The sequence below is a fragment of the Anabrus simplex genome, chromosome 14, assembly GCF_040414725.1.
Source record: "Anabrus simplex isolate iqAnaSimp1 chromosome 14, ASM4041472v1, whole genome shotgun sequence".
Classification (NCBI taxonomy): domain Eukaryota; kingdom Metazoa; phylum Arthropoda; class Insecta; order Orthoptera; family Tettigoniidae; genus Anabrus; species Anabrus simplex.
This window is the reverse complement of record NC_090278.1, coordinates 88,574,756-88,602,115: the sequence shown is the minus strand read 5'-3', so window position 1 is coordinate 88,602,115 and position 27,360 is coordinate 88,574,756. Positions and strand designations below refer to the sequence as shown.

General features: G+C 40.7%; 1 protein-coding gene across 1 annotated transcript in view; it reads right to left on the bottom strand.

Moving 5' to 3' along the window:
- LOC136885665 (dihydrofolate reductase) overlaps positions 1 to 27,137 on the bottom strand; it is a 49,682-nt gene extending 22,545 nt beyond the window's left edge. The window contains exon 1 of the mRNA XM_067158360.2: positions 27,007 to 27,137. The gene's annotated coding sequence lies outside the window, so the exon portion shown is untranslated. The remainder of the gene's footprint in view (positions 1 to 27,006) is intronic.
- Between the last annotated feature and the right edge of the window lie 223 nt (positions 27,138 to 27,360).

The following is a 27,360-nucleotide window of genomic DNA, read 5'->3' as shown; positions in this document are numbered from 1 at the left end:
CCAAACCAAACCCCATGGCGCAAGAGCCCCGAAGGACCATGGCCTACCAAGCGACCGCTGCTCAGCCCGAAGGCCTGCAGATTGCGAGGTGTCGTGTGGTCAGCACGACGGATTTTCTCGGCCGTTATTCTTGGCTTTTAGACCGGGGCCGCCATATCACCGTCAGATAGCTCCTCAATTGTAATCACGTAGGCTGAGTGGACCTCGAACCAGCCCTCAAATGCAGGTAAAAAACCCTGACCTGGCCGGGAAGGCAGAAGTATTCAGTCAGCAGTATGTAGAGATTGTTGGTTACAAGGATAATGTCGAGATAGAGGAGACTAAGGCCAAAGAAGTAATAAAATTTACAATGATAACAATGACATTTACAGTAAGATACAAAAGTTGAAAACTAGAAAAGCGGCTGGAATTGATCAGATTTCTGGGGATATACTAAAGACAATGGGTTGGTATATAGTACCATATCTGAAGTACTTATTTGATTATTGTTTGTACGGAGGAGCTATACCAGATGAATGGGGAGTTGCTATAGTAGCCCTGTGTATAAAGGAAAGGGTGATAGACATAAAGCTGAAAATTACAGGCCAGTAAGTTTGACATGCATTGTATGTAAGCTTTGGGAAGGCATTCTTTCTGATTATATTAGACATGTTTGTGAAATTAATAACTGGTTCGATAGAAGGCAATTCAGTTTTAGGAAAGGTTATTCCACTGAAGCTCAACTTGTAGGATTCCAGCAAGATATAGCAGATATTTTGAATTCTGGAGGTCAAATGGACTGTATCGCGATTGACCTGTCTAAAGCATTTGATAGGGTGGATCATGGGAGACTACTGGCAAAAATGAGTGCAATTGGACTAGACAAAAGAGTGACCGAATGGGTTGCTATATTTCTAGAAAATAGATCTCAGAGAATTAGAGTAGGTGAAGCTTTATCTGACCCTGTATAATTAAGAGGGGAATTCCTTAAGGCAGTATTATCGGACCTTTATGTTTTCTTATATATATATAAATGATATATGTAAAGGAGTGGAATCGAAGGTAAGGCTTTTTTCGGATGATGTTATTCTCTATAGAGTGATAAATAAGTTACAAGATTGTGAGCAACTGCAACGTGACCTCGAAAATGTTGTGAGATGGACAGCAGGCAATGGTATGTTGATAAACGGGGTTAAAAGTCAGGTTGTGAGTTTCACAAATAGGAAAAGTCCTCTCAGTTTTAATTACTGCGTTGATGGGGTGAAAGTTCCTTTTGGGGATCATTGTAGGTATCTGGGTGTTAATATACGGAAAGATCTTTATTGGGGTAATCACATAAATGGGATTGTAAATAAAGGGTACAGATCTCTGCACATGGTTATGAGGGTGTTTAGGGGTTGTAGTAAGGATGTAAAGGAGAGGGCATATAAGTTTCTGGTAAGACCCCAACTAGAGTATGGTTCCAGTGTATGGGACCCTCACCAGGATTACCTGATTCAAGAACTGGAAAAAATCCAAAGAAAAGCAGCTCGATTTGTTCTGGGTGATTTCCGACAAAAGAGTAGCGTTACAAAAATGTTGCAAAGTTTGGGTTGGGAAGAATTGAGAGAAAGAAGAAGAGCTGCTCGACTAAGTGGTATGTTCCGAGCTGTCAGCGGAGAGATGGCGTGGAATGACATTAGTAGACGAATAAGTTTGAGTGGCGTTTATAAAAGTAGGAAAGATCACAATATGTAGATAAAGTTACAAACTGGGGCAAATATTCATTTATAGTAAGGGGAGTCAGGGATTGGAATAACTTACCAAGGGAGACGTTCAATAAATTTCCAATTTCTTTGAAATCATCTAGGAAAAGGGTAGGAAAGCAACAGATAGGGAATCTGCCACCTGGGCGACTGCCCTAAATGCAGATCAGTATTCATTCATTCATTCATTCATTCAAATCGAACCCGGGGCCTCCGGGTAAGAGGCAGGCACGCTACCCCTACACCGCGGAGCCGGCAATGGTACGAAATGCAATGACAATTTATAAATACAAAATTCATCCACTGACCAGAATGATGATGTAGCATGAATGGACGAATATGAATTTAAAACAGTCAGTGGATCCGACCCGCAATGCCTCACCTTCACAGTAACTATATGACAGACCAAGAGACTGCTTCCAAAACACAATCCTGAATCGATGATGCTTGTTGTCAAGAGGCGTTCAATATGCAGGTCAACGGTCCCTCATAATGATACTTATTGCTAGTATAGTAGAATCATGGTATTTCTCAAGTTGTGGTACTAATCAAGAGTAGCGCACACTCACGGTGTTCCAAACATTACGGTACTACTCACAAGTATTGTGCGTCGTTCAGGTAACGCAGACCTATGGTATTCCTCAAATAATGGCGCCACTCGTAGGCAACGCAAATCCATGGTGTTCCTCACCTAGGTGTACTAATCACGGGCGCCGGTATTCCCGTGGTGTTCCTCACATAGTGGGTACTAATAGTAGACAAGGCAGACCCACAGTGAAACACACTCTGTTGCTACTAATCAGAAACCTATTGTGTACCTAACATACCGGTACTACTCACAAGTAAAGGCAACACATGGTGTTCTCCGCGTGATCGTACTAATCACAGGTAGTTTCATGGTTCTAATTCAATCATCCCATAGTCACGCCTTTTAGTCGCCTCTTACCACAGGCAGGGGATACCGCGGGTGTATTCTTCGTCTGCGTCCCCCACCCACAGGGGGTGAGGATAGTATAATGATACATACATTTGAAATGAAGTGCAGAAAAAAAAGAGAAACTCAAAAGGAATGTGGAAGGAGTATTTTGAAGATTTACTAAACCCAGAAGAATGCATTGAGGATGAAAGTAATAATTTAATTTTATTGGATTTACGTCCCACTAACTACTTTAACGGTTTTCAGGAAAGTATAAGCATGGAGGAAGGAAGAAACCTAGAATTAGAAAAAAAAAGACGAGGGGAGAAGTGAGGGTAGCTCCGGGCAAGACGAAAGGAGCGAAAGCCCAGGTTTAGATGAAGTGAGTATTGAGATAGTGAAGGCAGCCGGAGAGGTAGGGAAACAGTGGCTTTATCATGTGTTGAAAGTAGTATGCAAGGAGAGGAGGACCCCTGAAGACTAGAAGAAGGGGAATAGGAAGATTTTAAAAACTATAGGGGGCGTCACATTGATATGTCACTGTACAAACGTGTTTGAGAAGATTCTGAAGAATAAATTCGGAAATAGGGTGGAAGATAAATTAAGAGAAGAGCAGTATGGATTCAGGTCCACCGTACAAAGAGCACACTACGCAAAAACGGTTGGCTGGACACCCCTGTTATGGTGAGGGTTGAAAATCGGTGTAGAAGACAGCAATTGTTACCAAGCTGTGGGATTGAAATCAAGTTAAGATGTCAGTGTGGTCTAAACGTGAAGATCGCGCTATTATCCGCTACAATTGTGCTCGTGGATTAACTGTTGACCAGTGCCTGGAGGAAATGATACTGTGCTGGGGAAAGACTGTTTACATCGGACAACAATTTTCTGCTTACAAAAAGTTCCAGAGGGGAAATTTTGGGGTTGAAGCCGATCCTCATTCTGGGCGACCGTCTGAATCAGTGACCGAGGAAAACATTGAAGCTGTGAGGAAAATGTTGCAGGAAGAGAGGCGGTTGACATATCGGCAGGTAGAAGAGACCCTCCACATCCCTGCACCAGCTATTCATTCAATTTTACACGACCATCTCCATGTTAGAAAGGTTTGCTCCCTTTGGGTGCCCCATTCACTTTCAGAGGAACAAAGGGCACATCGAGCGAAATGGTGCCGAAAAATACTAAAACAGTTTGAAAATGTGACTTCGCGTAACGTCAATAGCATCGTTACAGGTGACGATACTTGGCTTTATTATTACGATGTCCCAACAGAATCTCAGGACAAGGTGTGGCTGTTTGAAGATGAGGGTACTCCTGTGACTGTGTGAAAGTCAAGGTCAGTGAAGGAAAGGAAGATTGCAGTATTCTTCACTAAACGGGGCATCTTGATTCGGGTTGTGCTAGAAACACAAAGGGCAGTTACTGCGAAGTCTTACAGTGAGACCTGTCTGTCTCAGCTCATCCAGGCTCTCAAGCAGCTCCGTCCAAGGTCTCGGCTCAACACTTGGCTCTTGCATCACGACAACGCTCCAGCACATCGTGCTAATGTAACAATGGATTTTCTTGCAAGATCAGGGTTGACTGTGCTTGATCACCTTCCATACAGTCCTCATCTTCCCCCATGTGACTTCGCACTGTTCCCAGAAGTGAAGATGAAGCTGAAAGGGCGGCGTTTTGCATCCGACGAGAAGCTTCTGGCAGCATGGGGTCAAGAGTGTGAAAATGTAACCGAAGAAAAGTGGCAGAGTTGGTTCAGTGACTGGTTTCGACGTATGGAGAAGTGTTGCAAGACTATTCCTAGTGCCCTTTTTATATCTTATATAAGGAGTACGACAACTGCAAGAGCATAATTTTGAGAAGGGTAAAGATCTACTGATGACCTTCTTGGACTTTGAGAAAGCATGTGATCGTGTGTGCAGAAACAAGGAAGCCTTACAGCTGAAAGTTGTCGAGAAGCAGACAATAGAAAAAGTGTAGGAGGAGAATGATCAGACGGGTTTGAGCAAAACAGTGGATTAAAACAAACAAGTTCTTTGACACCTTCATGTTAGTAATGGACGATTTAATGACAAAAGTGGCAAGGAAAATTGGGAAAGGAAAAATGAAAGTGATGATGTTTGGAGGTGACTTGTTAATCTGGTAGGAAAAGGAAGAGGATATTCAGGAACAGTTTAGATGCATAGGAAGATGAGGTGAAACAATATGGAATGAAATGTAATGCCAAAAAGAGCAAGATAGTGAACGTAACTAGAAAGAAGGAGAGACCTATGAGAGGGAGAATGCTTGGAGGGGAACAGCTTAGGAAGGTAGAGAGTTTCAAGTACCTGGGAAGTATCAGTAAGGTGGAAGGAATGGTAAGGAAATAATGGAGCGTTCCTGAAAAAGTGTCAGAAGACCGGGTTGGAGCAAGGATGTCCCTCAGAGTGATGTACCTATTGAACCTATTCTGACGTATACAGCAGAATCTTGGGTAAAGAGGCAGAGAGCCCAGGCTAGAATACGGGCAAGTGAAACAAATTTTCTGAGAAGCAGGATAGGAGTGACAAGAATGAATAAGATGAGAAATGAAAAGGTTAGAGATGTAGTAAAAGAAGAACCACTACAGAACAGGATAGAGCCATCTAGACTTAGATGGTATGGGCACATGAAGAGAATGCCAGAGGAAAGGATACCCTGGAGGATGCACGAAATGGACATAACAGGAAAACAACCAAGAGACAGGTGGATAAAAGGAGTGGACGAGTGTGTACAGTGAAGAGGAAGAAGTGGTGGGAAGTCAAGAGAAGATGGAGATGCTTATGTTCCAAGCAGAGCTGGCCAACAGCTGGAAACTGCATATGATGATGATCCGGTCAGGGTATGACAGGCTTCCTAGACGGTAACGGCGTTTCTCTGGCCAGGAATGCGACTTGCGGAGAAGGTAATCGCGGGGTGCGGTCGTGGCCCAAAATAAGAATTGTCTCGGCATTCGTATTAGTGCAGGAGAATGGAAAATTATTCTCGGTGGTTCGTTACAGGGTAATGATGTATGATTTAATCGGTTTGTTACCCCAATCTCCCTTGTTTCTTCACAACATTGGAAAAGACTGCAATATGCCTTTAAAGGGTGTTTTAAAAGTAACAATACCCTGTCGTTGGCTTCGGGCACGTAAAATAACTACTGCGGCGCAACATTCCGTCAAGAAATACTGTAGCATTTAGGACGGACGTACCACAATTATTATTATTATTATTATTATTATTATTATCATCCTCTTTCTTCGATTTTGGTCTACTTTGGACCACGGTAAACAATTGACTTTCGGCTTAGTCCTCCCTCACCTCTGACCACATGTTCTTGGACTTCTCATTTGGATTGATGCCAACTGCTTCCATGTCCTTTCTTGTTTCTTCTACCTATTTAGCAGTTGCTTTTAATTTGATGATGTAGTTAAATATTTTCTTCGTTAGTTAACTCTCGTTCATTCTTTTGAGGTGCTCATAAAAGCCCAGTCTCTTCTTGCGTATGGCGTCTGTGATCTTCTCTGTCTGTATAGATCTTCGTTGCTCCTCTTCCTCCTACCATCATTTCTTTTTTTCAGAACCTAAGATCTTTATCAAGATTTTTCTTTCTTTCTTCTCTAGCTCATCCGTTTTCCCTTTCTTATCCAATATCAGACATTCTGAACTGTAAAGTTCCCCTGATTTTATAACCGTGGTATAGTATCGTTTTTTGTTGTATTTATTCTGTAGGGGAGGCTGGCCTAAAATGACATATCTGGGTGAAACGACATAGTTATGTTTTTGACAAATGTACTATTATAATAGTTTAAAATTTCGCGCTTTTAGGTTTGTCTGGTTGGTACACAACTCCAGTGAACCAGTTGTAGCATATGGAAGCGGGATGGGGATTTTTTGTTCAGAAATGTGTTTCGTAGCATTTCTATTGTAATTAAGCACTCAATATTTCTTATAATATGGAGTTTACTGAGTGCCTTCAGTTTTACAAAAGTAATATCTAGTGGTAGCCTAGAAGGTAAGCTACAACTTAGCATTTCCTGTCCCATCGTCGTCATAAGACCAATCTGTGTCAGTGCAACGTAAAGCCACTTTGAAAAAAAAAAAAATCCGTCCTTTCTACTGGACCGATTTGCTTCATTTTTGTTTTATTCTCTCCGGAATTACCTGCTGGTGAATCATGAGACATTGATAGGTCTCACTGTGATTAATCATAAAATCACTCCAATAATTGCAGGCGAAGGCTTACCCTAACCCGCAAAACATTCTGTACTTAGTCGCTTAGCAACCTGCTAACACTTCCATTAATATTCTGATATACAGTATATGATCTTCATTCTTATTCATGTAAAAAAGATTTTTACCAGACGGCATGATGACGTCAGAATGGATGAACTGCGGCATACCATAACGCGTTTCTTATTAAATGTTCACCGAGCTCGATAGCTGCGGTCGCTGAAGTGCGGCCAGTATCCAGTATTCGGGAGGTAGTGGGTTCGAACCCCACTGTCGGCAGCCCTGAAGATGGTCTTCCGTGGTTTCCCATTTTCACAGCAGGCAAATACTGGGGCTGTACCTTAATTAAGGGCACGGCCGCTTCCTTTCCACTCCTAGCCCTTTCCTCTCCCATCGTCGCCTAAGACCTATCTGTGTCGGTGCGACGTAAAACCAATAGGAAAAAAAAAAATAAAAAAAATAAATGTTCATAAAACCATTGAAAAGGTCAGGTGAAACAATATGACTAAGACGAGTTATCTGACCTATTTATAACGAATGCTGCGGAGTAGCACGGCTCCTCTAGTATTACTGTAGTTAAAAATACAACCAGAGAAAATAACTTATTCTGTGAATGAAATAGAACAGAAAATACTCTATATTACAGTAGGATTACACGACTATACAACAAGCAAGATGCTAACTAATAAAATAATTACACTCTCGCTTTGTTGACACCTGTTATACAGACAAATGCCCTTCCTGACGCCAATCCTATGGAGGAATGTAATCACTATTGCGTGTTCCTCTGGTGGTTGTTAGTGCGGTGTGTTGTCTGATTATGAAGAGGAGTGTGTTGGAACAAACACAAACACCCAGTCCGCGAGCCAGAAGAATTAATCAGACGCAATTAAAATCCCCGACCCGGCCGCGAATCGAACCCGGGATTAGGGTTGCCACCTGTCCCGTATTTGAGGTGAAAATTTTGCGTCCTGTATTATGAAATGTTGTCCCGTAAAAACGAGTGTTTTTTTGTCTCTAAATATTTTAAAATCCGTATTTGATTTGAGCGCATTGAAGTTCAAAGTAGCTCCATTATTTTTTTCTCTTTGGAGTCTCATAAGAAGGAAATCTCGTGATATGTCGCTATTTGCTGGTAAAGCTGAGCATGCTGGGTTATTTACCTCGTCTTCTCCGGCGTACTTCCGTAGGTCTTCCATCCCAATTTCCAACGTGATTGTTTATGCTGTTTGTGACTAAACCCACGTAAATTGGGAACATGCATCATTTTCAAAAATATTTTTTTTGAAAAGTACACCAATGAAATAGTACGTAAACGTATTACATTGTGGTATGTTGCCTTGTTTTCTACCATTAAAAAAATATTTAATAGTGCCTTTCCGCAAGGCGAGTGAAACGGCCTCTGACGTAAGCGGCGCGCTGTGACGTCACGATCCAGTACCGCATGGAGCTCTACCAGTCGTTGTGCATCAGCCGTTGCTAAAAGCCGATTGTTTATTATTCATGATCGCGAATAACTTCAAAATGACAGAAGAAAGGTTCAAAACAGCACAATCAGACAACCTATCTTGAAAAATAGTGACTTTTGTGGCCGCAGAAATTCGCGGATAACAAGCAAGTTTGTAAGTGGCGTCTTTTATATACGTGCAATGTACTGTAACCCATAGTATTAGGATAACAACGAACCTGGATAGGTATCACATCACTTTCAACATTTCCTTCTAGACTGATTCCCTTATTAAAGAATAACATTACATTTTCGGGCTTTCAGCATTAGTAAAGTAAGAAATCGGATTTCAGCACTAACATAAACATATAGGTTGTATTATAGTACTAGTCCGCTTCTGTGGTGTAGTGATTAATGTGTGCCACTCCCGGAGGCCCGGTTTCGATTCCCGGCTCTGCCATGAAAGTTGAAAACAAATAGTACGAGGGCTGAAACGGGGTCTATTCAGCCTCGGGAGGTCAACTGAGTAGAAGGGTTTCGAATCGCACCTCAGCCATCCTCGAAGTGGTTTTTCGTATTTTCCTACTTCTCCTCCAGGCACCTAAGGCCACGGCCGTTTCCTTCCCTCTTCCTTGTCTATCCCTTCCGATCCTCCCATCCTCCAACAAGGCCCCTGTTGAGCATAACAGGTGAGGCCGCCTGGGCGAGGTAATGGCCCTCCTCACCAGTTGCATCACCATACTCAAAGTCTCACGTTCCAGGACACTGCCCTTGAAGTGGTAGAGGTGAAATCCCTCGCTGAGTCCGAGAGAAAACCAACCCTGAAGGATAAACTGATTAAGAAAGAAAGAAAGAAGGAAAGAAAGAAAGATCATAGTACTATAGGGCTATAATCTATCATTCCCAAAAATATATATATTTATGGTTGGGAAAATTGGCCTACCGTCTTCCAGGGCCCATGAAAGAGAAATATCTTTGTGGAGGGAAAAAGTTAAACATGATAAAGATAAATATGACTTCATCTAGTTTTCACAAGTCGGGCTGAGTGGTTCAGACTGTTGAGGTGCTGGCCTTCTGACCCCAACTTGGCAGGTTCGATCCTGGTTCAGTCCGGTGGTAGTTGAAGGTGCTCAAATACGTCAGCCTCGTGTCGGTAGATTTACTGGCACGTAAAATAACTCCTGCAGGACTAAATTCCTGCACATCGGCGTCTCCGAAAATCGTAGAAGTAGTTAGCGGGGCGTGAAGCCAATAACATTAATTACATTTGGCTTTTAACAAGCTGAGCATATCAGGAAAGAAAAGTGTCCTGGTGACATTTTAGTCGCTCAATACAGGAATATCTTTGGGTGCTGTGACTTTTCCGTTTTTTTTTTTTTGCTTTACGTCACACCGTCACATATAGGTCTTATGGCGACGATGGGACAGGAAAGGCCTAGGAATGGGAACAAAGCGGCCGTGGCCTTAGGTACAGCCTCAGCATTTGCCTGGTGTGAAAATGGGAAACCACGAAAAACCATCTTCAGGGCTGCCGGCAGTGGGGTTCAAAATCCACTCTCTCCCGGATGCGAGCTCACAGCTGCGCGCTCCTAACCGCACGGCCAACTCGCGCGGTATTTTTACCCTTCGGTTTATGACTTGGCTTGTATAACCTAAAACTTAGGCTAAGTTGGATAATATTTTAAACACCTACATCACTATTTTCACCTGTGTGCAATTATATTATTTATTTCATTAATATTATGATAATTATTATAATTGAGCATTGTTAATTTATAAGGCCCCAACAGACAAGCATTGGTTTTGTGTAGTTATACATTTGTTAAATTCACGTTGTTTCCTTTACCAATTAAGCTCTTCATTAAAGACATACACAACTGTCCCATGCCAAGATATATTGGTAGAATTAGAGCTGTCAAATGGTTCATAACCCCTTTGATTTATTATCTTGATATGGATCACCCAAAACATAGGTTAGGTTTGGAGAATACTTTAATAATCAGCATTATTTAATGCACTGTTTGTTACTTTCATATTCCAAGATGTAATTGAAGCATTTAAATAAAGCATCATACATTAAAATTTAAAGTTTTACCACTAGAACAGCTGACATAGAAAAGTGGTTTGAAAATTCAAACAAATTCATCTTACGTTAAAATCTTCAAAAAAAAAAAAAAATAATAAATAAACTGTAGACTTTTCCCATATATCACCAGCATTTCTCCAGCTCGCCAAAATCCATTTCTCTCTAGTTTTAGCGTCTTTGGAACGTTTATAAACAATTTGTTTATGGTATGCGATGTGCTATTGCACATCGGAACTCTACACCATTTATAAGTTTTCTGCCTCACTGTCTGCGCAGGATTCATTTTAAGTCTAAAATATACCACTCTGATTATTATCCAATGTATAGACCTCGAATTTAACCATACTAGACACTAACGTAAAGTAGAAATACGCGAAGTGTATCCTGCTTCTCACAGCACACTATGTGTTATTTCGTCTGCTAATTCAGCCAACCTGTACGATGACGTCAGGCCAATGAGATCGCGTACTTGCGTGACGTGACATTTTCGTAGATTTTTATCATGTTTCGAGTTATTATTTGTACATTCTGATCACATTTTTGAATTCTGCATGCAATTTTGAATCAGATTAGCATATTTTTAATTAAAACCCCGGATCATGCATGTTCCCTAATCAAAGCTCATTGAAGACAACAGTGTTAAGATGTCAGATGCATTGTACTGTATGTACTGTTAAAAGGGTGCAAGTTACTTTCTTGTACGAATTTCAATAATTATCTTATTCTGATAATAAAACTAACTGTAATCTAATTGAAATTGCTACCTAACGTTTGATTTTCTAGTATTTATGAACTGCCCCCCTTATTTTTGTGAAGAATCCCGTATTTTTAGGTAAATGCCTCTTATTTCTTATATCAAAAAGTGGCAACCCTACCTGGGACCCTCTGAACCGAAGGTCTCGACGCTGACCATTCAGCCAAAGAACTGGACGAAATAACTACACTACAATACTCTTATTCGTATGCTCTAAGATCAGGGGGAAAATTTAAACAGTAAAAGCAAAGTACGCTATTATTGTTATAACAAAACACCTAGGACCTAGGAAAGGTTTTCCATTCCCCTCTTCGAAGGGGAGGGGCGGCCCAACTAGTAGGTGACGCCTTCTCTCTGGCCAGGAGATTCGGCGTGTTTGGTGGATTTGATGGAGTTGGAAGAGATGGGGATGGGGGTTTGTTTCGGTGAAGGAGCTGGGGGCTGTGTTTCAGGCAACAAAACACGCTCCGATTCATCAGATGCGAAACTAAATTAACTAAACTAAATTAATTAATGGATCTCCAGTCTTCCTTAGCGCAGACATATCGGTTTGAAAAAAAGGGATTCCACTCTAGCCTTTCTGGGAGCGCAGTGTTTCTCTTAAATGTCTAGCTATGCTCGGGACGAGAAAGCTTTCCGACTTACGAAATAACTTAGCACAATTACGATTAAACTGATTGTCACATCCGCAAGGCTGTTAGCTTCAAGTCACTTATCACTGAAACTCTAACATTTAAGCTCGGTGTGAATGCGAGTACTGAAAACATTCGTGGTTATATTTTCCTTCAGTGAATTGTTGCTGCTTAATTTCTTAAATATTTGCCTCATTATTTGCTGTTGTTCTTCTCTACCAGTCTCCCTACATTTCCTGTTTGAGTACATATGAGGCATACTTAGGAGCTTCCAGTATACTGTTATCGTCTTAATAAGTAATTTGTGTTATGAGTGGCAATTAATGCAGAGAGGAAGAGAATATAAACATTTGAAATGTGGTGTTTTAGAGTGGTACAGTATATGAACCAAGAAAAGGGTTGTTGATTGGACCAAGCTATTTGCGATTCTGAGGATGATCTGGATTATATGCCGAGAACGAAGAATTATCTACAATCTGTATAAAAATAAGTCTGTAGTGACAAGAATTGCGGGCTTTGAAAAAGAAGCAGCAATTCAGAAAGGAGTGAGGCAAGGCTGCAGTTACCCCTCCCCCCCCTTCTTATATAGAACCCTGAGATTTGCTGATGATATTATTTTATCTGAGTCTGCAGAAGATTACTGAATTACTGAATCGGATGGACGGAGTCTTTGGTAAGGAATACAAGATGAGAATAAGTCCACAACAAAAGTCGAGCGAAGGCAGGTGATGCAGAAAATATTAGATTAGGGAATGAAGTTTTAACGGAAGTAGATGCATGTTGTTATGTGGGTAATAAAATAACTAATGTTCGCAGAAGTAAGGACGACATGAAGTGCAGACTTGGACAAGCAAGGAAGGCCTTCCTTAATCACTTCCAACATTGGTATAGGAATTAGAAAGATGTTTTTGAAAACTTTCGTCTGAAGCGTGGCATTGCATGGAAGTGAAACATGGACGTTAACTAGCTCAGAAAGAAAGAGAATATTTTGAAATGTGGTGTTACAGAAGAATGCTGAACATCAGATGAATAGATCGAATCACGAATGAAGATATACTGAATCGAATTGGTGAGAGGAGATCGATTAGGTTTCACTTCCATGCAATGCCACGCTTCAGACGAAAGTCTTCAAAACCATCTTTCTAATTCCTATACCAGAAGAAGAGATAGAATGATGGTGTCATATGAGTTGCGCCGTGTTAAAATCAGTAAAACTTGCACCGTGGTCATTAATCATTCTAGGAACTAGAGGTCTTGTTTGGGAATTCCACAGGGAATGAAACAACGCTGATAGAATGAACATTTGCGACGGAAAACTGTAAATTTCAGTTATTGTTAAGATTAAAAAAGCTTCTTCATGACGCTGATGGAACGTAGGCTTCCCATCACTGCTCCGGGGGTTAAATCTACGATCACTTTAGATAGCGTTTATGCTGAACAAAGCTGGCGTTCAAAATGTTATTTCTGATTTCTTCATATTTATATCAGCATCACTGTTTGAAACAATTTAATTTGTCTTTTATTAATCTTTTATTCCCAGGGGAATGCGACAGGCCTCGCTAGGGCACACAATTTCCTTTCTTTGGCAGTAGCTATGGTTCATTCTTGAGCCCTATCACTTCATAGGGGGTGCATGTCGGGGAAACGTAGGGTGAGACAGTTTTTTTTTCTGTTTTCACTGGTCATTCTTTATTCAACAAATTCGCTACATTTCATTTGCCATCCATTACTATTTGTCCGCAAAAGCACGTCAGATCTCGCATTCGGCAGTATTTTCTTCCTTTAGCGGTATTTCATTCTTCATTCATTCTATTCCTGACCCTGTCAGTTAGCCACAAACAGGCTGTGGATATTCTTCATAAGACTGAATGACTGATTCCATGTTTCCACACTTGGTTTGTAAATTAAGTCAAACTACACAGTTAAACACATTTCACCCACTGATATAAATACGATGCAGGTTTTCTAAATGTGCAAGAAACCAACATTGATAGAGTGAATACCGAGCTCGATAGCTGCAGTCGCTTAAGTGCGGCCAGTATCCAGTATTCGGGAGATAGAGGTTCGAACCCCACTATCGGCAGCCCTGAAAATGGTTTTCCGTGGTTTCCCTATTTTCACACCAGGCAAATGCTGGGGCTGTACCTTAATTAAGGCCACGGCCGCCATATACTAGTAGTAGTAGTTCAGACCGGCGTAAGCCGGGTCGGTTTCTATCTTCATAATTGGAAGATGTTTAAATACGAAAGGATCAAATATTATCTGAAATATTTTTAAGAAGAAAAAAAATATTTTCGCAGAAAAGTGCAATGTATTTAGAATTCAAATATGTAAGAATATTGCAAATGATATTAGGTGTTGTTATTTTGATCGTTTTTATATTAATAGGGGTGGTGGCATTCCTTAGTTTGTCGGAGCGTATTGGGTTCATGTGAGACGAATGGCGGAGGATAGGTTACATAGGATAGACTCTGTCGCGGAGGGTAAAGGAAGTAGAGGGAGAACAAGACGACGATAGTTAGGCTCGGTAAATTCACAGAGGTAAACAGCCTGAACGTTGAAAGACATAACTCTATAATGAAGGTGTGTGTGTGTGTGTGTGTGAGAGAGAGAGAGAGTGTGTGTGCGTTCAGTTATAGTAGTAATGCCTCAGCTACCACGGGCAGAAAATTTGATCTGAAGCCTCTTAGGCTGCCTGCTTGTAAATTCCACGTTTAATCTACCAGCTCTCTGTTGTATGATCTATGACTGATTGTTGTAAGGGGCTTCCTTCGTAAATGTTCTAAAATTACCAAGAAAATACTCTGAAACTCAATCTCTAATGATTGTCTTTACTGAAGGAGTCCGTCACATTGGTGAATGTTATGATGGAAATATTAAATGAAGTAATAAAAAAAGAAAAAAAACATGTATTAACTGCAAACATGTGAAGTGAAAATATAGCAAAAAATCAACAAAAGTGACCCAAATATATGCTCTTAAAAGTTATCATTAAAAGTATCATTTCGATAGTTATTTGATACACAACCACCATCATCTAGCAAACAGGTCTTTTTTTGTGCAAAACTCTCTTTCGAGAGAAACCTCTGAGGGTGAACCCAGGGTGAAAGGGGGGAAAGGGAAAGGTCCCCGGGTTCACCGCCCAGAGGTTTTTTCACACACACATTCACACAGGCCAATGAAGAAGGTTATACAACGGCGATTTCCATGAAGGATACATGGCCGCTATATCCGACACGGAAATCTGGAGACTCGAACCTCTGAAGTTCTCCCCTCCCAGTCGTATAACCAACACCTAGACCACTCGGCCAAAGTAGCTAGGCGCTGGGAAAGGCCAAGAGCTCGTACTTACGTACAACTGGCGTCACTTCAGCGTAGCGCTACGAGAGGGCGGGCTATGTATTTCTCCGCTCTGCATAGCAGTCAGTAGCAAAGTCTTGGGAAAATAGTTGTTCCCTTATTAATACAGAAGAATTATATACACATAACATATTATTTTAGTGCTAACGGAATCTTTATAAATTAAAAAAAAAAGAACCGTGTTGTAATTATTGGGGGGGGGGGCATGTTAATGCAGACTGGTTAGTGTGATTAGCTGCCACCCCCGGAAGCCCAGGTTCGATTCCCGGCTCTGAAACGGGGTCCACTCAGCCTCGGGAGGTCAGATGAGTAGAGGTGGGTTCGATCCCCACTTCAGCCATCCTAGAAGTGGTTTTCCGTGGTTTCCCACTTCTCCAGGCGAACGCCGGGATGGTACCTAGCTTAAGGCCACGGCCGTTTCCTTCCCTCTTCCTTGTCTATCCCTTCCAAACTTCCCATCCCTCCTCCCAGTTCAGCATAGCAGGCGAGGCCGCCACGACGAGGTACTGGTTCTACTTTCCAGTTGAATCGCGACCCATTGTCTCACGCTTGAGGCGGTAGAGGTGGGGTCCCTCGTTGAGTCCGAGGGAAAAACCAACAAACAAAAAAAAAAAAGAAAAAAAACCAGAAAAATATAACTTTTCATAAATACATTTTCATAATAAATGTCCTGTTACTGTATATTACGCCAGATGTACGCCTACAAAACCACTTTCAAACTTCTCCAGATTTAACACTTTATCAGCATCCGAAGACTAACGAACTCCACGATTTAAGGGGACTTTTTTTTTTCGTCCGTTGGGTTTTCGCCCGTATTCAGCGAGGGACGCAAGGGCAGTGTTCTGAAGCATGCGTGGTGGTGGTGGTGGTGGTGGTTTTTGTTTTAAAAGAAAGTACAACTGGGCAACCATCCTCTATAGACACTTTGCAAAATGAAGGTAGCGGTCAAAAAATGATAAGGGTCACGAAGGGCCTGAAAATAAAATCCTCCAATGCTCTAATACCGTGGGGGTCGCAAAACAACAAGAGTTGACCAAGGGAGGTCGGATAGGTCAGATGAAAGTGATGAGCCTGGCACAAGTAAGTGGAAGCCATGCCAGGACTCAGCGAAGGGTCCCGTGGTCGCCAACCCATGCTCCATACGACTCGAAGGTGTAACATGGGTGTTAATCTAATGCCCCTCCCACAGGGGGGTAGTCAATGCCGCTTATCGTCTACAAATCGTCAGTTGCCATCTGTTCACAACAAAAGATGTAGTCTTGAATTAGCGCAGCTTGTTTTCCGCATCGCAGAACTTGTGAAGATAAACAAGCGCATAGATGAAAGGAGAATGAAATGGGAACCAATGATAGGAATTTCCAAAGCCGGCAAAGTAAGAAAGTAGGTAGATTATGGAATATTTCAAGGATGTAAACTCGAAAGTACAGGACGTGATGGCATTCAAGTACAATAGTGGCCATTATAGAGGGGGAGGGGGAGGGGGGCAGTCACTATTCCTTCCCCACTCTGTGAGCCGACTGAAATTAGGAAGTATTTTTAAAAAAGCTATTTGTATAAGCCCTGTTGTCTTATCAGGTAAAATTATTTCCTTTATTTTCTTTAATATTATTTACAGAATTATGCATGTGCTGTGAGGAAGGGTACAGGTTGTTTTACGTCGCACCGACACAGATAGGTCTTATGGCGACGATGGTATAAGGAAGGGCTAGGAGTGGGAAGGACGCGGCCGTGGCCTTAAGATACAACCCCAGCATTTATTCTTCCTCTTCGTTTTTATGTGCACTTCGCTTTGCGCACTTCGTCCAGTCACTAGCTTCATTTAATTATTACTAATCAAAGGTACTGATAAACGGAAGTGCGAACTGTTTTATTCGGATAGACTGTTTATGTAGTACAGTATATCATTTCGAAATATTATATTCTTCTACCGTACTGTTAGTAACAAGGATGCATTTCTTAGATTATATTTATTTATCACAGGGACACATGGTTCTACATCTTCACGCCAGTGTGATCTATCATGGCGTCTTACTACCACACACAAACATGACCAGAGCACGAATAAGGGATCTTCCATATTAAATCGTGATATTACATTCTTTTTTTTTTAAATGTCAGTAACTCTGCCAGTTGAACTGTCGGATGATATACTAAACAAGAAACATTTAGAGGAAGTTGAAAGCGTACTGATATGAAGTTGGAAATGAAATGTTGTTGCTGTCTTTGATACTTATCACATTGAAACACGATATTATTTATAGTGCCGATATAATTACCACAATTACACAAGTTGTTATCCTTAATCTTTAAACGATATAGATGTTCCGGTGTACAGGCATGATTTAGTTATATGACGTCTGGTGTTCTGTCCTTTAGTTTCGTAGCAATTGTATAAATGTTTACCTTTATATTTTGCTGATTGGCGCCGTGGTTCATTACATTTTTCTCGGATAAATTTCTTACACAGTACGTCATTTTGTGGGATTGCTATATGGTATCGTAGGTCTTGTCGTTTACTGGTTTATCTGCCATGATATTGCCCTCTATTCCAGAATGTCCCTGGATCCACGTGAATAATACTGAACTATTTAGTATGGTTAAACCATAAAGTGATTTTCTTAGGTTTTCTATATACCAATTTCCCGCGTTGGCCGGGTTTTCTACTTCCTTAATAACACTGAGAGAATCCGTACGTATGAGTGCTTTTTGGATATTCGAGTATGTAAAATATATTAATACTTGACGATCAGCGAATATTTCAGCTGTGCATATTAGTTGCCATGTGGGGTTATATATACAGTCATAGTAAAAAGTATTCGTACACTTAATACTGAAACAAAAATACTTTACTTAGTATACTTATTGTCATGTACATTTTATAACATCAATAGGTTAGCTTTCTGTACACTATGTAAAGGTATATACATCACAAAACATAAAATTGATACATGTCTCTGTCTATAATAGATAAATAACTGAAAATACCATGATTTCATACTCATAAAAAGTATTCGTACAGTCCGGTTTTACTTTCATTCGCCACTGATTTTAGTACATATTTAGTATTTTGTTGGCAATCCTTTCAATTTTACAATGGCCTCAAGCCGCCTAGGCATTCAATGAACTAGCTTGGAGGTGAAGGTGGGCTCAATCTTACCCCATTCTTCCAAAAGAGCCATTTTCAAAGCTGTCTTTGATGAAATATTTCTTGTGCTCAGTCTCTCTTTAAGATAAGCCCACACATGTTCAATCGGATTCAGATCCGGGGATTGGGGGGGTGTTACCACATATTTGGGTGTGTTGTATAAAATCCACAATCGTGTATCAAGGGCCGTATGCTTTGGATCATTACCCTGCATAAATACATAATTACCCAGAAGTCCCATTTTTCGGCACTAGATGCTAGATTTTTCTTCAAAATTTCAATATAGTATTTACGGTCCATCTTTCCATCTATGAATTCTAAGGAACCTACTCCAGCTGAGCTCATGCAACCCCAAACCATTAAACAACCTCCACCATGCTTCACTGAAGGAACCAGATTTTTTTCTTCGAGTTCTGTGTTCGTTTTCCTCCACACCTTTTTGCCATGTTATTGAAAAACAGTGAATTTACTTCCATCCGTAAATATAACTCGATCCCAGAATTTTAGAGACGCATGTTTATAGCCTGTAGCATATTGTAGTCGTTTCTTCCTATTTGCTGAAGTAATTAAAGGTTTTCGCCTGGCATTTCTACAATGATACCCATTCGTATATAAACACTTTTGAATTGTGGAAGCACAGATATTACGTTTTAAATCCTTTCCTAGCTCAGACGTCAGTTTTGCAGCACTGATTCTAGGATTTTTCGTAACTTTCCTGAGGATTAGTCTTCTAGTTCGATCGTCTAGTTTGCATGGACGTCCACATCTACGTGCATTTTTGAAAGATTTTCTCTCACCATAGCTGTCAATAATTCCCTGAATTGTAGATCTTTGTCTCTTCACAAGTTTCAATATTTCCGAGAGCGATTTACAGGAATTATGAGCCTGGATTACAATTCTTCTCTCTTCTTCTGTTGTTTCTTTCATTTTTTCGGCCCATCTACCGATTGACTGCATCACTTGTTGTTCACAACGACTGAAGCACAACTGGCTTGGTACAAGACGTGACCTTTACTGCTTACCTGCGTTGCAAGGGATGCCATCAAGGACTTTGATGTGAAGATAAACCACCTGTACGAATACTTTTTATGCATCTATATTTCAAACTTATTGGATGATATGTTTGTTAAAACGAACATGTCTCAAGTACTGTTGTTATTTCCAGTACGTATTCATACTCATGTTTCGCGGAATACCGAAATATAGAATAGTAGTGAAATTTCTAGCAGTCTATGGACAATGCGTCAACTACAAACGATAACATTCCTTAACTTTTAAGGTGTACGTATACTTTTTCCTATGACTGTATATATATTTGATAATTGCAACTGAGGGGAGTAAAAAGCAGCTCCAACATCATATGTGTCATGTTAACTCCAGCACGTGGAAAACCATCTTCAGGACTGCCGACAGTGGGGATCGAACTATCTCCCAAATGCAAGCTCATAGCTGAGGAAGGGCTATTATTATTATTATTATTATTATTATTATTATTATTATTATTATTATTATTATTATTATTATTATTTTGCCAAAGTCATGGACACTGAGGTCACCTAGTGTTGCCAGGTCTCCCGTATTTTACCCATCTCAGGTATTTGACGACGTATTTGGTAATGTTTTCCCTCGTGTTTCATATATTTTTTATTTATTTATGCTAACATTTCCGTATCATCAAAGATGATCGTTCCCAAATCAGTTTGAACCGGGCGAGTTGGCCGTGTGGTTAGGGGCGCGCAGCTGTGAGTTTGCTTCCGGGAGATAGTGGGTTCGAATCCCATTGTCGGCATCCCTGAGGATGGTTTTTCGTGGTTTCCCCATTTTCACACCAGGCAAATGTTGGTGTTGTACATTAATTAAGGCCACGGCCGCTTCCTTCCTACTCCTAGGCCTTTCCTATCCGATCGTCGATGTGACGTGAAACAAATTTTAATTAAATATTTTAAGTACCTTGTACAATGACGGATTCTCGTTAATTTTTAACCTGTTTTAAAAAAGGAGTTTCAATATGTAAACGTTTCCCCGGGATATTAGCGTGATTTTCATCATGTTTAGCTGAAACTAATCGAAATCCTTTCGATTTTGCGGAGGGAGAGTCGGAGTTGGTTTCAGGATTCAACTTTGAGTACAGAAGAGGTGGATTTGCATTAATTTTTTTAGCTGAATATACTAGTATTTTGTTTATAAGAATATTGTTCTGTATAATTTTCTTGGGGGGGGGGGTGTTTTATCAATTTTTTTAAGTTGACTTTTTTAGCTTTTATATTTATTTGAGTTCGAGGTACTCTTCCTCGATTTCGGTACGATAAGTTAATATATTTAGCATGGTAGGCTTATTTACCTCTATCATTTAATTTTTTATTGTTTTTTAGGGCTGAGGGTTTTTATATTTTCCTTATTTAATGTAATAGAATGTAATAGAAGTTATTAGAAGAATTGTCTTATGTTTTCAAAACATATGCTTTCATAAGCTTAATAACTAGTTTACTCGATTATCTCAAATGTAAAAGATTAGCGGATTTAAAATATAATAAAGGAAATATAGGACGGTGAGGATTTGGCCAGTTAGAATGTGAGGATCTTCTACTGGTCGAGCACCAATTCATGTTAAGAGGACAACAATGGAAACTATAGATCAAAATAGGATTTGATTGATTGGATAAAATTGGATTCCACGGAATTTGTTATTTGCAGTAAAAGGAAGGATAAGAAGGATTGCAATAGATATTACTAGTGAAATGACTCCACCTAATTTATTAGGAATGGATCGTAAAATTGCGTATGCGAAGAGAAAATATCACTCAGGTTGAATATGAACGGGTGTAAGTAAAGGATTGGCAGGGGTAAAATTATCAGGGTCTCCTAGTATATAAGGTTCGAGGAGGGTTAATAGTAATAAGATAGCTACTATAATGATGAAACCAAAAATGTCCTTGAAGGAAAAATAAGGGTGGAATGTTATTTTATCTGAATTTCTGTTAAGACCTAAAGGGTTATTTGATCCTGTTTGATGAAGAAACAAGAGGTGAATTATAGCTATTATGGCTACAATAAATGGTAGAACGAAATGTAAAGTAAAAAATCGAGTGAGAGTTGCATTATCAACAGCAAATCCACCTCAAAAGCTGTAAGGAGACTGGTAGCTGGGAACAGACAGTGTTTCTCGGGGAATATATATATATATATATATATATATATATATATATATATATATATATTTTTTATTGCTAGTTGCTTTACGTCGCACCGACACAGATAGGTCTTATGGCGACGATGGGACAAGGAAGGGCTAGGAGTGGGAAGGAAGCGGCCGTGGCCTTAATTAAGGTACAGCCCCAGCATTTGTCTGGTGTGAAAATGGGAAACCACGGAAAACCATTTTCAGGGCTGCCTATAGTGGGATTCGAACCTACTATCTCCCGGATGCAAGCTCGGTGAATATTAACAAGGCGTAGTGCTATGATGTTTATTTTAAATCATTTTATGTACAGTTGTATATAACGGCCTCCTAAAGGTAAAAGAAGTCGATAATGCCATGATGGGACTATATTGGCCATCATTTCCAAAATCTCCCGTATTTTTAGTTTGAAAAGCTGGCGACCCTACATTCACCCGCTTGCCGGGCGCATTCGTCAGCCTGGCAGTGTCTTTAGCAGGGGCAATAAACAACGAACGAAATAGAAGACATACTATTGTAGAACCAACAAATCTGTTGAATGTATTTTCTAAGAAGCCTCGGAAGTTGGATTTTAGATTGTAAACTGAACATACCATTCAACATTGTGTAGTGTACTGCAATATCAACATAATGTACTTGTATCAGTGTCCTTATAATGACACGTCTTGCAAGCACCTTCATTGTGTTCTATCGTCATTTTGTGGCTATAAGAGTGTATTTGGTATAATCGGTCGATCCTTGCTACGCTGTTTGTTCTTTATAGTGTCTGTTTCTCAGGCCCGTATTCACAAACAACATTATCTCGGATAACGGGTATTATCTCGGCTTAAAATTTTACCGGAGATTGGTTGACCGGTAAAATAGGAAATCTAAGATAATAGCCTTCCAACATGGCTGGAATATCTAATTGCTACAGAAAATCACAGCGACGAGTAATATGATCAAGATTATGCACAGGGGTCGAAAAATACCGGGCGCCCAGTCGCCATGGCGCCTGAAAATTTTTACCTGGCGCCTGAATTTTCAAATTCGGTTTTTTAAATTTATTTTTTGAAATCCGGAGTTCCCTTACATGTACTTTCCCATTAACAAGTCGTGTGGTGTTTCACGTTTTCTTCTGTAGCTCATATATTCTAATATGTGCAATAAACATTTTCTGTGCTTTTGGCAGAGTCTTGAATTCTGTACCTAATTGCTCTTCGTACCTTGGAACTGGACGTTTCAGTTCTGCGCGGGAGCTGCCTAGCGGTCATGGAAGATATCGTTGTAACCCGTCAAACAAGTATACTTTCATGTGAACATATCGTAACACATCGAGTTCTATTACAGATCAGCTATCGGTAGCCGAGTACAAAGATCAGACCAGAGTTGTGGAGAAATGCAGAGAACTACTACGTTAAATAATTCCACAAACACTACATTACCGCCTTCCTTCCCGTGACTAGCCGTTCCTCGACTATTGCCGCCAAAGCAGTGCTGATACTCTAAATTCCCGTGGAATTCATTCTTTGCATTTAGAACATACAGAATGACGTGTTTATCAATTCTTGTATTTTCACCGAACAATATTTATACTTTTAATTTAATTGCAGCATTTTGGTATTTATAAATACGGTTGTTTTTATTCCTGTGCGTTTATGGAAAATTGGCAACGTAGCATCAGACATCGAAGCCCGCGAACTCAGAAGCCATTTAACGCTGGTGTATTTCACGTTTCTGTGCTATACTGGAGAAAATCGGCAAACTGAAACGAACAAAACAGCACAAATTGACTGATGCGAGTAACAAACAGTGTACTCTTTCAGATTTCTTCGTAAGTAGGGCCCGTAAATTTAACACAAAGTGATACAGAAGGGAGTGAATGTGAGAAAACACTTGATGGAAGTGCCGACTGTAAAGTTCATGACGACAATGACCAGCGTGAAATTTATGGTGTTCGAGGCAATGATAGGTCAAACATCAAAAATACGTCGAGATTTCAATTTTCAGGCAAACGGAAATTTCAGCACTTTCAGCGAAGTGCGTAAAGAAAATGAATGCTAATATGTCACAGCATATGAATGCATTGTTCATGGCATCTTATATTGCAAAAAATAACAGACCCTACACTGATTTTGAAGGTTTGGTTACATTGTTAAGCACGCTGAATGTTACTGATTCAGAGAAGTATGAGAATGATACACAATGCAGAGAATCGTAGCTTGAATTACTACCGTGGCTGTGCTGTGAAGAAGGAATTGCGAAGTGTAAATTATGCAGTAACTTTCGTAGTATTGCCGACAAACATTCTAAAGGTGTATCCGGATTTTCAGGACCATTTAAACTGGAAATGTTTAGAACATACTATCCTATAAAATCCTATCCTCACTCGAAGTGTCAGGAGGCTGAAAAAATGGCGTAACAGTCCCAAAGGGCCTTGGCCTACCAAGCGACCGCTGCTCAGCCCGGAGGCCTGCAGATTGAGGTGTCGTGCGGTCAGCACGACGAATCCTCTCGGCCGTTATCCTTGGCTTTCTTGACCGGGGCCGCCATCTCACCGTCAGATAGCTCCGCAATTGTAATCATGTAGAGAGAGTGGACCTCGAACCAGCCTGCAGATCCAGATCCGTAACTTGGCCGGGAATCGAACCCGGGGCCTCCGAGTAAGAGGCAGGCACGCTACCACTACACCGCGGGGCCGGCAGGAGGTTGAAAGTTTCATGAAAAATCCCGAATGTGCACTTTTGGTGAGGTGCGTCAAGAAAATGAATGCTAATATGTTACAGCATATGAATGCATTGTTCATGGCATCTTATACTGCAAAAAAAACAGACCCTACACTGATTTTGAAGGTTGGTTTGCATTGTTAAGCAAGTTGAATGTTAATGGTGGGAAATCAAACAGGCACATGTAGTGTAATTTTAAAAGACGCTGACCTTGAAGGTGACTGGTGATTATTTGGGTTAGTATCTCTTAAAATATAAATTTCCATTCTTATATGAACTGAGACTATACGACTTAAGGCCACATTTCAAAAATAATACGTAGCTTGATCCTAGTCTAACCTGTGGTGTTCATAATGTATACTTGCGAAAAATGTGCTGGCTCCTGATAAAAAGGGGCTGGCTACTGAATTATTTCTATTTTCTTCTACCCCTGATTATGCAATTAATAAACGTCCTGGGTGGATAAAAGTACGTGCGACATATTTCTAGGACTACGGCGACACTCATTTTCAGACACATTTTAGGTTATCTAAAACTCCGACACTGTCAAGCGTTATCCATGATCGAGTTGTGAGTTTCACAAATAGGAAAAATCCTCTCAGTTTTAATTACTGTGTTGATGGGGTGAACGTTCCTTTTGGGAATCATTGTAAGTATCTAGGTGTTAATATAAGGAAAAATCTTCATTGGGGTAATCACATAAATATGATTGTAAATAAAGGGCACAGATCTCTGCACATGGTTATGAGAGTATTTAGGGGTTGTAGTAAGGATGTGAAGGAGAAAGCATATTTGTCTCTGGTGAGGCCCCAACTAGAGAATGGTTCCTTACCAGGATTACTTGATTGAGGAACTGGAAAAAATCCAAATAAAAACAGCTCGATTTGTTCTGGGCGATTTCCGACAAAAGAGTAGCGTTCCAAAAATGTTGCAAAGTTTGGGCTGGGAAGACTTGGGAGAAAGGAGACGAGCTGCTCGACTAAGTGGTATGTTCCGAGCTCTCAGTGGAGGGATGGCGTGGGAAGACATCAGTAGACGAACAAGTTTGGATGCTGTCTTTAAAAGTAGGAAAGATCACAATATGACGATAAAGTTGGAATTGAAGAGGACAAATTGGGGGCAAATATTCGTTTATAGGAAGGGGAGTTAGGGATTGGAATAACTTACCAAGGGAGATGTTCAATAAATTTCCAATTTCTTTGCAATCATTTAAGAAAAGGCCAGCAAAACAACAGATAGGGAATCTGCCACCTGGGCGACTGCCCTAAAAACAGATCAGTAGTGATTGATTGATTGAACATAACCTGGAATTCCCAACACATAGGTAGGCCTAAAAGGAATTCTCGATTATAGCTTATATCTTGTACGGTACACGACGGGGTGAATTTTAAATGAAGAATTAAGGACTACTGCCTTATGTTTTGAGTGAAATGTACAATATGTAGGCTATAATTTGCTTACTTATTCTGCGTTGTGAATGCTTTCTGCGTTATCCGACATGATGACATTATCCGAGTTTTGGAAATCTAAGATAACAAGGAAAGTAACTGACGTTGGTCAATACAGGTCGGTGTAGTCAAATTTATACATGGTTTTTTATCACGCCGTACTTCTGTTAAACTGTAATACATATGTAGCATTGTTCCTTTGATGAATGTCTTTTTATCAAAATCCCCCCCAAAAAACTATTATTACCGATACCCCACTTAAGTTGGTGAATTGCCAACCCGTGGTGTAGGGGTAGCTTGCTTGCCTCTTGCCTCTTACCCGGAGGCCCCGGGTTCGATTCCCGGCCGGGTCAGGGATTTTTACCTGGACGTGAGGGCTGGTTCGAGGTCCACTCACCCTGCGTGATTAGAATTGAGGAGCTCTCTGACGGTGAGATAGCGGCCCCGGTCTAGAAAGCCAAGAATAACGGCCGAGAGGCCACACGACACCTCGTAATCTGCAGGCCTTCGGGCTGAGCAGCGGTCGCTTGGTAGGCCACGGCCCTTCAAGGGCTGTAGGTTTGGTTTGGTTCATCTCTCTGTCAAAATTCGCTCAGAGAACATCTGAAAAGTTACTATTTTATATCTCTTTTTCCTTCAGTTTGCACACCCTGTCCGATGTATCCCACAAACGCTGGTACTTTTTGTTGTCTCTACATCCCCCCCCCCCCCTTAGTTATTATTCCCAATCGCCGCTACTGCTTAACATATACAACTAGGGTCACCAGTGTAAAACAAAGGCATGTCCAAAGTTACCCCATTCAAGGGTCTAAATTTGGATATCCTTATTTTTTAACTTTTCAGGCGTAAAAAAAGGTCCGATCGGAATTAAACGTTACATAATATTTAATGTAGTCTTTCATGAAGAGTTTAGAGCTAATAACTTTGTAAGATTTGTTGGCTGTTTGGAACACTTTTGAAATTAAAGTTACCCCGTTTAATGGTATTAAAAAAAAAAAAAGAACCGAGCTCGATAGCTGCAGTCGCTTAAGTGCGGCCAGTATCCAGTAATCGTGGGTTCGAGCCCCACTGTCGGCAGCCCTGAAGATGGTTTTCCGTGGTTTCCCATTTTCACACCAGGCAAATGCCGCTGTACCTTAATTAAGGCCACGGCCACTTCCTAGGCCTTTCCCATCCCATCGTCGCCATAAGACATATCTGTGTCGGTGCGACATAAAGAAAAAAGAAAAGAACTGCGGCGGGGATGAGTTTGCATCTCCCTTGGTTATCAAAGGACAAATGTTTCACCTCGAAGAATGTGCTGGGATTTAAAACGTATCTATTTTTAGTTATAATGAAACATTGCCTTAAAATGGTTATAACAGCTTCATAAACACCAGCTTACCTCGGGCCGCTGTGCCACCTATCGTCACGTTTACTGCCGGTCTTCCTTCGTGTTTGTTCCCACGGAGATAAAGAAACTGGCGTCTGGTCTGGAGTAGCGTGCTCATTCGATACGGTCCACGTTGTGGCAAAGAGAATGAGTTGTAGTGTGCGACTGTCAGCTACTAGCGGATCGCAAAATATCGGCCACGCTGGTAACTGTAAATACGCTACGGAGAGGGAGAGCATTAGGCCTTGAGAGCGAGCGATCTTTTGTTGGATGCTGGCTACTCATTATCAGCTGAAAATGTCAAGTTCCTGACTTCAAACATGAGCCCATTATCACAGAAATGACTTCGCTGGTTTTATCTACACT